Source organism: Manis pentadactyla, chromosome X (assembly GCF_030020395.1).
Source record: "Manis pentadactyla isolate mManPen7 chromosome X, mManPen7.hap1, whole genome shotgun sequence".
Classification (NCBI taxonomy): Eukaryota; Metazoa; Chordata; class Mammalia; order Pholidota; family Manidae; genus Manis; species Manis pentadactyla.
In genome coordinates, this window is record NC_080038.1 from 117,153,482 (window position 1) to 117,167,513 (window position 14,032).

Here is a 14,032-nt window from a genome sequence, read left to right on the forward strand (position 1 = left end):
CCTAAACCTTTAACACTTGTATGAGAACTCCAAAATCTACATCTCTAGCCCATATCTCTTGAGCTCCAGACTAGTATCTCTGATTGCCTCCTGGCAATCCTTTTTTGTCCCACAGCACATCAAACATGAAGTCTCCAGTAGTTTCTATCTTTTCCACCAGAGTTTTGAATTTCCCCTTTCCATGAATGGCACCATCAACCACCCAGTCAAGTCTAAAGTCTGAGAGTCATCTTAAGATTCCTCTCCCTTAGGTTCCACAGTTGTTGCCTCACATGGTCAGTTTTACTTCCAGAATCTCACCCACATATTTCCCCACCTTTCCATCATGATTGACATTGTATCAGACCCTTGCAATTTCAAGTCTGTGGTATTGCTGTAAATTACAGAAAAGAGGACGATTATAGCATGTTAATAAAGAGCATGAGTTTTGAACTGGACTTCTGCATTTGAATCTCATCTCTGCTGCTTACCAGCTTTGTAATTCTTGAGTAAGTCACTTAACCTCTCTGTGCCTTTGTTTCCTCATTTTTAAAATGGATGTGATTGTATTACATTGATAGTTGTGAGGACTAAATGAATGATTATATACAAAGCACTAGACTAATAAAAGCCCTTAGATTTGTCACACGTTAAGTGCTCAATACGTTAGCTATAGTAATTATTTTTTTACTGGCTTTTCAGTCTTTATCCAGTCACTTAAGTATGACTGAAAGGGTATCTCGCCGCGACCCTCCTTACAGAAGGCAAATTCTGGCGCGCTAAGAACCCCACCCCTTAAGATCCAATCGCCACCGACCAGATGGTCGCCCACCCCTTAAGATCCAATCACCAACACAGAACACACCCTTAAAAAAGCGCTTCCTCACCCACGAGCTGCTGCTCCCTCTCTCTGGGGGCAGCCATTTTCTCTTTCAGATAATAAAATCTCTCGCGTGGGCCTGTGTCTCCTGAGTCGTTCTGGGGTAAGGAGGGTCGTGGCAAGACACCCTTTCAACTATTGTAAATTCTTTAAAATCTTTTTTAAAATTAATAACCTTAATTTTTTTAGAGCAGTTTTAGGTTCACAGAATTGAACAGAAAGTACAGAGCATGACTATATATCCCCTGTCCCCACATACACACAACCTCCCTCATTGTTGATCACCTGTACACAGTGGTACATATATTGCAATTGATGAACCTACACTGATGCATCATTATTAGCCAAAGTCCATAGTTTCCACTAGGATTCACTCTTGGTGTTGGACATGTATTCTAAGGTTTTTAAAAAGCAAGTGTGGAAATTAAATAGCGTGATTTCACTTTTGTAAGCAACATTCCATATAAATATATTTGTGTATGTATAATATATAATGTGTGTGTGTGTGTGTGTGTGTGTGTGTGTGTGTGGAAAATTTGAATAAGAATTTTCCTGTTTGGGGATTTTGGCTAAAGCTCAAAGCTGAGGTTCACTTTCTAAAGAGTGGATTGAGGACATGCCAGGTACTCCCTTCAGCATGCACAAAAATATAGAATTAGTCTTTCAACCATCATCCCTACCACCTCACCAAGTTTGTATAAAGGAAAGACCAGAAATCTGAGGCAAATTCATTGAAATACAAACCAGATACCAGATTGAAGAATTTAGTCTAAGGTGACAAGTGTTGCAGTTTTTTCTGTCGGATGTGGGGCATCTGTAAGTTCGGGGAACGGAAAATACCTCTAAAAACCGAAATCAGTCAAAGGGAGAAATAAAGCTTAAAATCCATTTGTTGCTTACAAACTTCAGTCCCGGACCTTCTCTCTTTCCTGCTCTAGCAGAAGCAAAACCGGCCCTACCCTCACCTCGGGTACAGATAAGCCCTCCTAGCCCAGGTAATTACCCATTGATATGGAGATTAACTTTTCTCCATCCCTGAGGAATGATGCAAATACACTAAATCCATACTTCTCTCCACCTCTGAATGCCTATTGATATGCAGATGTACTAAAGTCAGGCGAGATATTCTGGAAATGTTACAATTTTACCCACAGTATCCAAGTGGGCCTCTCAAATACTAGGATGCCTCTGAGCTACAGGAATTTGGAGACTGTCAGTTTGGGTTCTCTGGGAAGCAGATGTTGAGGGTGAGTCAGGAGTGTTTATTAGAAGCTTATTGGGTAGCTAACTCCTGTGAAAGATAAAAAGAGGGGAAGCAGCATTAGACAGGGAATGCTTCAGATGACGATATAGATCTGACACCTGTGAAAAGAAATAGGGGGCAACAGAATTGAGCAGGGAGAGCTTGAAGATCATGATGCAGCTATGACACCTGTGAAAGGAAAAGGGACAGAGGTAAGACTGGGCAGAAAAAGCCTGAGACCATAATGCAGATCTGACAAAGTTTCAGCCAACCTAATTAGTGAGCTGCAGAGAAAAGACTGCCTAATAGAGAATTGCATGTTGAGCATAAAATGGACAGGTCCTAGTACTCCTGCCATGCCCAGTCATTGGCTCTTTTCCTCTAGTCCCCCAACCATACCTTACCCTGGCTGACCCAGAAGCAGCTGGGTGAGGGGAAGGAGGAGAGTGAAAGAACAGTAGAGGTCAGGTCTGACCTGGGCTGGAGAAAGACACGGAGGGGAGTGGTTGAAGACAAAGCTGTTTTCTGTTTAAGCTCCACCAAATTAAAAATGGTCAATAAATGGATTATATGCCACAGGTTTAAATATGCATTGGGAAGTCTGGAAAGATACATATCAAACTGTTACTTTATTTTTTACTTTATATGTTTCCATACGAGTTTTGTTACACTGACCATTAATTAGCTTTGAAATTGATTGACAACAGTAAATTAAATGAAACAAATTGTTTCAAGTGAACTGAAAAGAATTTGAGAATTACTTTGTTGCACACATTCATGGAGCTCAATGAATCTCAAGTAGGATAAACTATAAAGAGCATCACAAATAGATACATCATAGTAAAAATGCTGAATGTCCAAGACAAGGAGAAAATCTTGAAAACAGCAGGAGAAAAATGATGTGTTACTTACAAGGGACCCCCAGTAAGATTTAATACATGTAAGATTTAACTTCTCAGCAGAAACAATTAAGGCCAGAAGGCAACGGAATCACATATTCATATTCAAAGTGCTGAAACCAAAAACTGTCAGCGCAGATACCTGTATCTCACGACGCTATATTCCAAAATGCAAGTGAAATAAAGACATCCCCAAATTCACAGAAACTGAGAGAGTTTGTTGTTAGCAGGCCTACTTTACAAGAAATACTAAAGGAAGTCCTTTAGGCTGAAAGCAAGGGACCCCAGATGTTAATTTGAATCCACACAAAACAATAAAGAGCACCAATAAAGGTAATTATGCATTTATAAAGACACTAAATGCATCTTTCTCTTTTCCTGTCTTAACTGTTTTAAAAAGCAGTTGTATAAAATTATATGTATAATGATGTATGTATATGAATAATAATTGTATGCATATAAATAGCATTAAAAATTTTTTGGTGTCATTAATGTACAATTACATGAGCAACATTATGGTTACTAGACTCCCCCCATCATCAAGTCCCCACCACATACCCCATTACAGTCAGTGTCCATCAATGTAGTAAGATGCTATAGAGTCACTACTTGTCTTCTCTGTGCTATTCTGTCTTCCCTGTGCCCCCCCCTATATTATGTGTGCTAATCATAATGCCCCCTTATCCCCCTTATCCTTCCCTTCCCACCCATCCTCCCCAGTCCCTTTCCCTTTGGTAACTGTTAGTCCATTCTTGGTTCTGTGAGTCTGCTGCTGTTTTCTTCCTTAAGTTTTTTTTTTCTTATACTCCACAGATGAGTGAAATCATTTGATACTTGCCTTTTTCCGCCTGGCTTATTTCACTGAGCATAATACCCTCTAGCTCCATCCATGTTGTTGCAAATGGTAGGATTTGTTTTCTTCTTATGGCTGAATAATATTCCATTGTGTATATGTATCACATCTTCTTTATCCATTCATCTACTGATGGACACTTAGGTTGCTTCCATTTCTTGGCTATTGTAAATAGTGCTACAATAAACATGGGGTACATACGTCTTTTTGAATATGGAATCAATCTTGTTTTCTTTGGGTAAATTCATGACTTACATTCAGGTCTTTGATCCATTTCTAATTTACTTTTGTGTATGGGGTTAGACTATAATCCAGTTTCATTCTCTTGCATGTAGCTGTCCAGTTTTGCCAACACCAGTTGTTGAAGAGGCTGTCATTTCCCCATTGCATATCCATGGTTCTTTTATTTTTATTGTATATTAATTGACCATATATGCTTGCATTTATATCTGGGCTCTCTAGTCTGTTACTTTGGTCTATGGGACTGTTCTTGTGCCAGTACCAAATTGTCTTGATTACTGTGCCTTTGTAGTAGAGCTTGAAGTCAAGGAACGTAATCCCCCCTGCTTTATTTTTCTTTCTCAGGATTGCTTTGGCTATTTGGGATCTTTGGTGGTTCCATATGAATTCTAGAACTATTTGTTCCAGTTCATTGAAGAATGCTGTCGATATTTTGATAGGGATTGCATTGAATCTGTATTTTCCTTTGGGAAGGATGGCCATTTTGACAATATTAATTCTTCCTATGCAAGAGCATGGGATGAGTTCCATTTGTTGGTGTCCTCTTTAATTTCTCTTAAGAGTGTCTTGTAGTTTTCGGGGTATAGGTCTTTCACTTCCTTGGTTAGGTTTATTCCTAGGTATTTTATTCTTTTTGGTGCAATTGTGAATGGAATTGTTTTCCTGATTTCTCTTTCTGCTAGTTCATCATTAGTGTATAGGAATGCAACATATTTCTGTGTATTAATTTTGTATCCTGCAACTTTGCTGAAGTCAGATATTAGTTCTAGTAGTTTTGGAGTGGATTCTTTAGGGTTTTTTATGTATAATATCATGTCATCTGCAAATAGTGACAGTTTTGACTTCTTCCTTACCAATCTGGATGCCTTTTATTTCTTTGTGTTGTCTGATTGCTGTGGCTAGGACCTCCAGAACTATGTTGAATAAATGTGGAGAGAGTGGGTATCCTTGTCTTGATCCTGATCTTAAAGGAAAGGCTTTCAGCTTCTCGCTGTTAAGTATGATGTTGGCTGTGGGTTTGTCATATATGGCCTTTATTATATTGAGGTACTTGCACTCTCTACCCATTTTCTTGAGGGTTTTTATCATGAATGGATGTTGAATTTTGTCGAGTGCTTTTTCAGCATCTATGGAGATGATCATGTGGTTTTTGTCCTTCTTTTTGTTGATGTGGTGGATGATATTGATGGATTTTTGAATGTTGTACCATCCTTGCATCCCTGAGATGAATCCCACTTGGTCATGGTGTATGATCCAATTGAATTCAGTTTGCTAATATTTTGTTGAGTATTTTTGCATCTATGTTCATCAGGGATATTGGTCTGTAATTTTCTTTTTTTGTGGGGTCTTTGCCTTGTTTTGGTATTAGAGTGATGGTGGCCTCATAGAATGAGTTTGGAAGTATTCCCTCCTCTTCTATTTTTTGGAAAACTTTAAGGAGAATGGGTATTATGTCTTCTCTAAATGTCTGATAAAACTCAGCAGTGAATCCATCTTCCCTGGAAGTTTTGTTCTTGGGTAGTTTTTTGATTACCGATTCAATTTCGTTGTTGGTAATTGGTCTGTTTAGATTTTCGGTTTCTTCCTTGGTCAGTCTTGGAAGGTTGTATTTTTCTAGAAAGTTGTCCATTTCTTCTAGGTTATCCAGTTTGTTAGCATATAATTTTTCATAGTATTCTCTAAAAATTCTTTGTATTTCCGTGGTATCCATAGTGATTTTTCCTTTTTCATTTTTGATTCTGTTTATGTGTATAGACTCTCTTTTTTTCTTGATATGTCTGGCTAGGCATTTATCTATTTTGTTTATTTTCTCAAAGAACGAGCTCCTGCTTTCATTGATTCTTTCCTTTGTTTAATTCTTCTCAATTTTATTTATTTCTGCTCTAGTCTTTATTATGTCCCTCCTTCTACTGATTTTGGCCCTCATTTGTTCTTCTTTTTCTAGTTTCGTTAATTGTGAGTTTAGAGTGTTCATATGGGATTGTTCTTTCCTGAGGTAGGCCTGTACTGCAATATACTTCCCTCCTAGCACTGCCCTTGCTACATCCCACAGATTTTGCAGTGTTGAATTACTGTTGTTATTTGTCTCTATATATTGCTTGATCTCTGTTTTGATTTGGTCATTGATCCATTGGTTTTTGGGATCATGTTTTGGAGCCTCCATGCATTTGTGGGCTTTTTCATTTTCTTTGTGTAATTCATTTCTAGTTTCATACCTTTGTTGTCTGAGAAGCTGGTTGGTACAATTTCAATCTTTTTAAATTTACTGAGGCTCTTATTGTGACCTAGTATATGATCTATTCTTGAAAATATTACATGTGCACTTGAGAAGAATGTGTATCTTGCTGTTTTGGGGTGTAGAGTTCTGTAAATGTCTGTTAGGTCCATCTGTTCTAATGTGTTGTTCAGTGCCTCTGTCTCCTTACTTATTTTCTGTCTTCTTGGTCTGTCCTTTAGAGTGAGTGGAGTGTTGAAGTTACCTAGAATGAATGCATTGCATTCTATTTCCCCTTTTAATTCTATTAGTATTTTTTTCATATATGTAGGTGCTCCTGTGTTGGGTGCATAGATATTTATAATGGTTATATCCTCTTGTTGGACTGACCCCTTTATCATTATGTAATGTCCTTCTTTGTCTCTTGTTACTTTCTTTGTTTTTAAGTCTGTTTTATCTGATACAAGTACTGCAACTCCTGCTTTTCTCTCCCTATTAGTTGCATGAAATATCTTTTTCCATCCTTTCACTTTTAGTCTGTGTATGTCTTTGGATTTAAAGTGATTCTCTTGCAGGTAGCATACAGATGGGTCTTGTCTTTTTATCCACTCAGTGACTGTTTTTTGATTGGTACATTCAGACCATTTACATTTAGGTTCATTTTCAATAGGTATATACTGATTGCCATTGCAGGCTTTAGATTCATGGTTACCAAAGGTTCAAGGTTAACTTCCTTACTATCTAAGAGTCTAACTTAACTCACTTAGTATGCTATTATAAACACAATCTAAAGGTTCTTTTTTTCCCCCTCCTTTTCTTCCTCCTCCATTCTTTATATATTAGGTATTCTGTACTCTTTGTCTATCCCTTTTTTTACCTCTGGTGACAGCTATTTAACCTTAGGAACACTTCCATCTATAGCAGTCCCTCCAAAATATACTGTAGAGATGGTTTCTGGGAGGTAAATTCTCTCAGCTTTTGCTTATCTGGAAATTGTTTAATTCTTCCTTCAAATTTAAATGATAATCTTGCCGGATAAAGTATTCGTGGTTCAAGGCCCTTCTGTTTCATTGCATTAAATATATCTTGCCACTTTCTTCTGGCCTGTAAGGTTTCTGCTGAGAAGTCCTTGAGTCTCTTGTGTTGGGAGATCTGTGCACCTCCATGACCTGAGAGACTATCTTCTTCCCCAGATTGGGGAAGTTTTCAGCAATAACTTCCTAAAAGACACTTTCTATCCCTTTTTCTCTCTCTTCTTCTTCTGTTACCCCTATAATATTGATATTGTTCTATTTCGATTGGTCACACAGTTCTCTCGATATTCTTTCATTCCTGGAGATCCATTTTTCTGTATGTGCCACAGCGTCTTTGTATTCCTCTTACCTAATTTCTATTTCATTTATCATCTCCTCCACCATATCTAATCTGCTTTTAATACCCTCCATTGTGTTCCTCAATGATTTGATCTCTGTCCTAAATTTGTTCCTGACTTCTTGAATATTTTCCTGTACCTCCAGGAGCATGTTTATGATTTTTATATTGAAATCTCTTTCAGGAAGTTTTATTAATTCAGTCTCACTTGATCCTTTTTCTGGTGTTGAGATTTTGCTTTGAACCAGGTTCCTTTGACGTTTCATATTTGTATGTGGTGCCCTCTAGTGCTCTACTCTCTGGAGCTGCTCAGCCCCTGGAGCAATGTCGGAGGTTGCAGGGGAGTGGTGCTGGTGCCTGTGGGGAAGAAAGAGCTGTTTCCTGCTTCCTGGCTGCTATGTCTGTCTGCACTGCCAGAACCAGTGGGCCAAACACACAGGTATAAGTCTCTATGCTCTATTTGTAGCTGCCATAGGTGGGGCTTCCCTCTGGCTGGCCTGATGCCAGGCAGAGGCTGCCAGTTTGTGAGCCAGGTGGGGGCTAGCCGGGAGGAAGGCCTGCCTATTGATGGGGGGCCTTGGAGGCTGCATAGCCAGCCAGGGGGATGGAGCATCTGAAGATTGTTTAAGTTCCCAACCTGCTGGGCAGAGTGCACCCAGACAATTTTGTCTACCTGTCCTTTCTCCTGAGCAGTAATCTCTGTGTAATCCTTACCCCTTTAGCAGCCCTCTTGCTTTTAGGAAGTCTCTCAGACTGCCCACCCAGATCAACTGGATGTGAATCCCTGTTTTCCACAAGCAGCTGGAATCTCAGTCTCTCCAAGAATTCTGCCTGTCTTAGCTTACCAACCCCCTAATCACAAGAGTACCATGCAAGTACCATGAAATGTAGGTTTGTGCTCCCAGAGCATATCTCCAGAGCTAGGTGTTCAGCAGTTCCAGGCCTACACTCCCTCCCCGCTCTGTTTCTCTTTCTCCTGCAGTGAGCTAGGGTGGGGGAAGGGCTTGGGTCCCCCTTGATCAAGGCTTTGGTACATTGCCCAGTTCTGTGAGGTCTGCTCTTTTCTTCAGGTGTATGCAGTCTGGGGCAGCCTTCTTTCTTGTTCCTCTTTCAGGATTAGTTGTATTAATTATATTTTAGTATTATATGTGGTTGTAAGAGGAAGTTTCTGTCTCATCCCTCTTGCCGCCATCTTTAATTCTTTCTCTGTCTCCCCCATTTATTTAATTATTTATTTATAACAGTATGGATCCATGGATACTTATTTATACTTTGTATTGTAATCTAACATACTTTATTCTTTGTGTTACTTAAATACTTCAGTTTTGGCTTCTATGTCTCTTTAACATATCTTCATTATTATGGGTGTTTGTTTTCATTTTTTTTTTACTTTGGGGTACTACAAGATGCTCCAGGCTCATCTTGTATATTTCCCATGCCAGGTTTAGAATCAGCCATCTCTCCAAGGAGCCCAGGTTTTTTTTATTGGAGATTAGTATCAGCTACCAAGATCTGGGTGTTTGGTGTGCTTATTGCTGCTGGGTATTTTTTGTTGCTTGTAGATCCTCTTGGCTGTCAGAGTAAGGAGATAAATGTGGTTATACTAACCAGATGATATACACGTATTTATAAATAATTCATATGTAATTATCCATGTCTATACTACACTAAAAATGAGTTCATGCTGATGTCTCCCACTCTACTCCATCATCACATGAATCATTGTAGCTTCCTCCAACTTTACTTATCTGCAATGTTGGCTAAATAATTTTACAATAAGAAATAAAAAATACTTGGAAAAAAATTGGAGAGCATATATTGGGGTCCAGAAAAACTTTTCTAAATGAGACACAAAATCCAGAAGCCATTAAAAAAAAAAGACGTGATTGACTATATGGATTTTTTCAAGATTTTATGTTCCCAAATAACATAAAGTCAAATTGCACATGATATATTTAGAACAAGTATTTGCAACACATATAATACATGTGGAGTGATATTCCCAATAAACAAAGGGTTTCTATAGGTAAAAGCCTAATTGAAAAATGAGTAAAAGAAACCCAAACATATATGGTCAACTAATATAAGATAAAGGAGCCATGGACATACAGTGGGGAAATGACAGCCTCTTCAACAGCTGGCGTTGGCAAAACTGGACAGCTACATGTAGGAGAATGAAACTGGATCATTGTCTAACCCCATTCACAAAAGTAAATTCAAAATGGATTAAAGACCTGAATGTAAGTCATGAAACCATAAAACTCTTAGAAAAAAACATAGGCGACAATCTCTTGGACATAAATATGAGTGACTTCTTCATGAACATATCTCCCCGGGCAAGGAAAACAAAGGCAAAAATGAACAAGTGGGACTATATCAAGCTGAAAAGCTTCTGTACAGCAAAGGACACCACCAATAGAACAAAAAGGCCTACAATATGGGAGAATATATTCATGAATGACAGATCCGATAAAGGGTTGACATCCAAAATATATAAAGAGCTCATGCACCTCAACAAACAAAAAGCAAATAATCCAATTTAAAAAATGGGCAGAGGATCTGAACAGACACTTCTCCAAAGAAGAAATTCAGATGGCCAACAGACACATGAAAAGATGCTCCACATTGCTAGTCATCAGAGAAATGCAAATTAAGACCACAATGAGATATCACCTCACACCAGTAAGGATCACCACCATCCAAAAGACAGACAACAACAAATGTTGGCGAGATACCCTTTCACTTACCCAGAATGACTCAGGAGACACAGGCCCACGCGAGAGGTTTTATTATCTGAAAGAGAAAATGGCTGCCCCCAGAGAGAGGGAGCAGCAGCTTGTGGGTGTGGAAGCGCGTTTTTAAGGAGTAGGGATAGGGTGTGTTCTGCGTTGGTGATTGGATCTTAAGGGCTGGGTGACCATCTGGTCTGTGGTGATTGGATCTTAAGGGGTGGGGGTCTTAGCGCACCAGAATTTGCCTTCATTCCCATCTTTTTCTTTTCTTAATTGGGCCTGTGGGGAACTGGGTGTAGAATCTCATTCTCTAGCTACTTCCTGCTGGAAGGGGGTGTAGATTCTGGGGTTAGCGAGGCCACTGCTGTAGAGTTGGGGAAGGGTGGGCATCCTGAGATGATTCGTGATGTCATCTAGCTGGTTTCGTTATTCTTCGTGAGAAGGGCTTGATAGCCCTGGACGAGTAACTGGTTGACAGTATGGTTAGAAATTTTCAAAATTTGATTTTGAATGAATTTCTGGAATAGGTTAATGAAGCAGGGAAGGAAAAGGAGAATAATAATAATAAAGGTAATAAGGGCTGAGGGGGCAGGAGCCAATTGAAGGGGTAAGGGAACGGACTGTTAGGGGAGTTTTCTAGGAGTTTGGAGACGTGTTCACAGAGGTGTTTTGCACCATCCCGGACGAGACCGGATTTGTTGGTGTAGAAGCAGCATTGTTCTTGGAGTAGGGCACATATGCCGCCTTATGCAGCTGTAAGGAGGTCCTGTTTGGGTTGTAGAGTAGATTACTGGAGGATTTGTAGTCTGTGGAGTTTAAGGTGTAAGTGGTCCCATTGGGATGGAGGAGAATCATGAAGAATGCATTTTTGAGGTCAAGGATGGAGAAGTAAGTAGAAGAGGTGGGGACAGTGGATAATAAAGTATAGGGGTTAGGGACTACTGGATGGATTGGAATAACAGCTGCACTGATAATTCTTAAATCTTGAACTAACCTATAAGAGCCATTAGGTTTTTTGATAGCCAGTATCAGGGTGTTGTAAGGGGAATGCCTGGTCTCAAAAGGGATATTGAGATTGTGAGGGGAAGGAGGTAGGGTCTTTGAATTTGATGGTTATGGATGGGCAGGTGGCGATAGAGGAGGTAGAGGTGTCCCAGACTATGGGGTTTGCTTGGCAAGGGGGTAAGGGAAAAGGGGAGGGAGGTGGGTCTGGGATGGTTTGGAGAGCAAGTAGAAAATGGATTGAAGGCGAGTCGGGGTTGAGCCGTGGGCCAAAGATAAAGGAGATAAGAGCCCCTAGCTTGTATAAAAGGTGTCTTCTCATAAAGGGAACTGGACAATGGGAAATCACTAAAAAGGAATGAGAGTAATGCCCTTAAAGAGGCAGTGAAGCATGGGAGTTTGTAAAGGTTGATAAGGTGTGCCCTCTACCCCAGCTATAGAGGACTGTGAGAGGGAGGTACGTCCCCAAAACTCCTTCAAGACTGAATAGGTGGCCCCGGTGTCCAAAAGGAAAGAGATGGGCCTTTCTGCTACCACAGTGGTTACCCTGGGCTCCTGTACAGTGATGGTAGTGGTCGGGTGGAGGAGTCCCGGGCCCCCTCAATCATCAGTTGCCAGACCCAGAAGGTCTATGCGTGGAGTGTTAGAGCTGGATGGCCTGGCACCTCTCAGTGTGCAAGGACAGTCAACAGCCCAGTGTCTCTCCTGATGGCACTTAGGGCATGGACCGGGGGCTTCCAGGGATTTGAGCAGGCTTTAGCCCAGTGACCCATTTGACCACAGTTGAAGCAGGGACCAGGAGGTCCTCCTGGCTGCTTCTTAGGTGGTGAGGATACTCGAGCACCAGTGGTTGGGGTAGGTTGAAAGGCCTTAGCCAGCATTTGATATTTTTGTTTATGGGCTTTTTCATCTCTTCCATTATATACTTTGAAGGCCACTGCCAGGACTTCTGCCTGAGGAGTTAAGGGTCCCTTCTCCAGACATTTAAGTTTAGCCTTAATGTTGGGGAAAGTCTGGGTGAAGAAGTAGGTCATTCATAATTATCTCCCATCTGGGGTCTCAGGGTCTAGGTTTGTATATTGTAGAAGAGCTTTGGTGAGGTGGTCTAGGAACATAGAGGGATTCTCATTTTTATCCTGAATAGCCTCTTGTAGTTTTTCATAGTTAATGGCTTTATTGGCTGACTTCCTGAGACCCACCACGAGACAGGTGATGAATTCATCTCAACTGGTGACTCCCCCTGCCGTATTATAGTCCCAGTTAGGGTCTCGGTCAGGAACCCCCTCAGCACCAATTGGATGAGCTGGAGTAGTTTGGTGAACATCATCGGCATGAGTTCTGGCCTGTTCCCAGACTCGCCTATGCTCCTCGGGCAAAAGTGTGTTGGACAGGATCATGTGAATATCATGAAAGGTAAGATCATATGACTGAGTTAGGTACTGGAACTCTTTTATGTAAGTAGCTGGATTAGAGGTGAAAGAGCCTAATCTTTTCTGAATTTGAGATAGATTGGAGAGAGAGAAAGGGACATGGACCTGGATGATGCCCTCTGTACCAGCTACTTCCTATAGTGGGGCTAGGATCTGGGTTTGAGGGTGAGTGACTGGAGGGCTTGGCGCGGGACAGGGTGAGGGAACAGGAACTGGTTGTGGAGGATGAGAAGGTGCTGAGGCTCCTGCAATGACACTAGGGGAGCTGGGAGGGTTGGGATTTTGATCTTGCAGAGAAGGAGGTTTGGGCAGGAGAGGAACTGGTGGTTGAGGGGGAGCTGTAGGGGTTTGAGATTAGTAGGGAGGAGGTTCATCATCAGGGTCAAATTCAGAGGATGTGGTGGGAATTGGTGGGTGGTGGGGTGAAGTTTTTTGGAGCGAGTAGAAGATGTTTAGGATTGCAAGGGAGACAGAGAGCGGGGCTTGGTTCAGAGGCAGGAGAAAGCCTGGATATATGGGATCTCTTTCCATTTGCCTGAGCGCTCAGAAAAGTTGTATAAGTCGTGGATAATTTTAGGATCTAAAGAGCCATTGGGAGGCCATTTAGACTGATTATCCAAGGAATATTGTGGCCAGATCTCATTAGAGTAGCGAATAAGCTTAAAAGGTTTGAGGTCTGGAGTGAGGTAGAGGGGTTTTAGATTATTGAGTAAGCACCCTAGTGGTGAATCTGTGGGAATGGAGGGGCCAGATCCCATGGTGAGAATGAGACCGTTCACAAGTCGCTGAGGTATCCCAGAGCAATTGAGAAGGTCACGGAGAAGACCAGACACAGTTAGGGGGTTGTCACCACCTCTAACCAAGCGGTTGAGGGGAAAACGCTGAGGAGGCTCAGTACCTGGTACCAGGAGTTTACGAGTAGATAAAGGGAGTCCGGGCCTCAGTGAATGAGGATTCTCACTATGGGGAGACACAGAAGGGTCGACTATGGGGATCAACCATGACTCTGAAAGTCATGGTTGGGGGTGCCCCTGTCCTGGAGGAGCCCTTGGGGGTGCTGGACACTCAATGGTCACTTCCCAGGTTCCAAAGGGACATTTAAGTCAACCATGAAGGGGAGACTCACCAAATCGAAGGCCGGTGTTGGGCAAGAAGGCGAGTGACCAGGGAAATGGACGGTGAACCCGT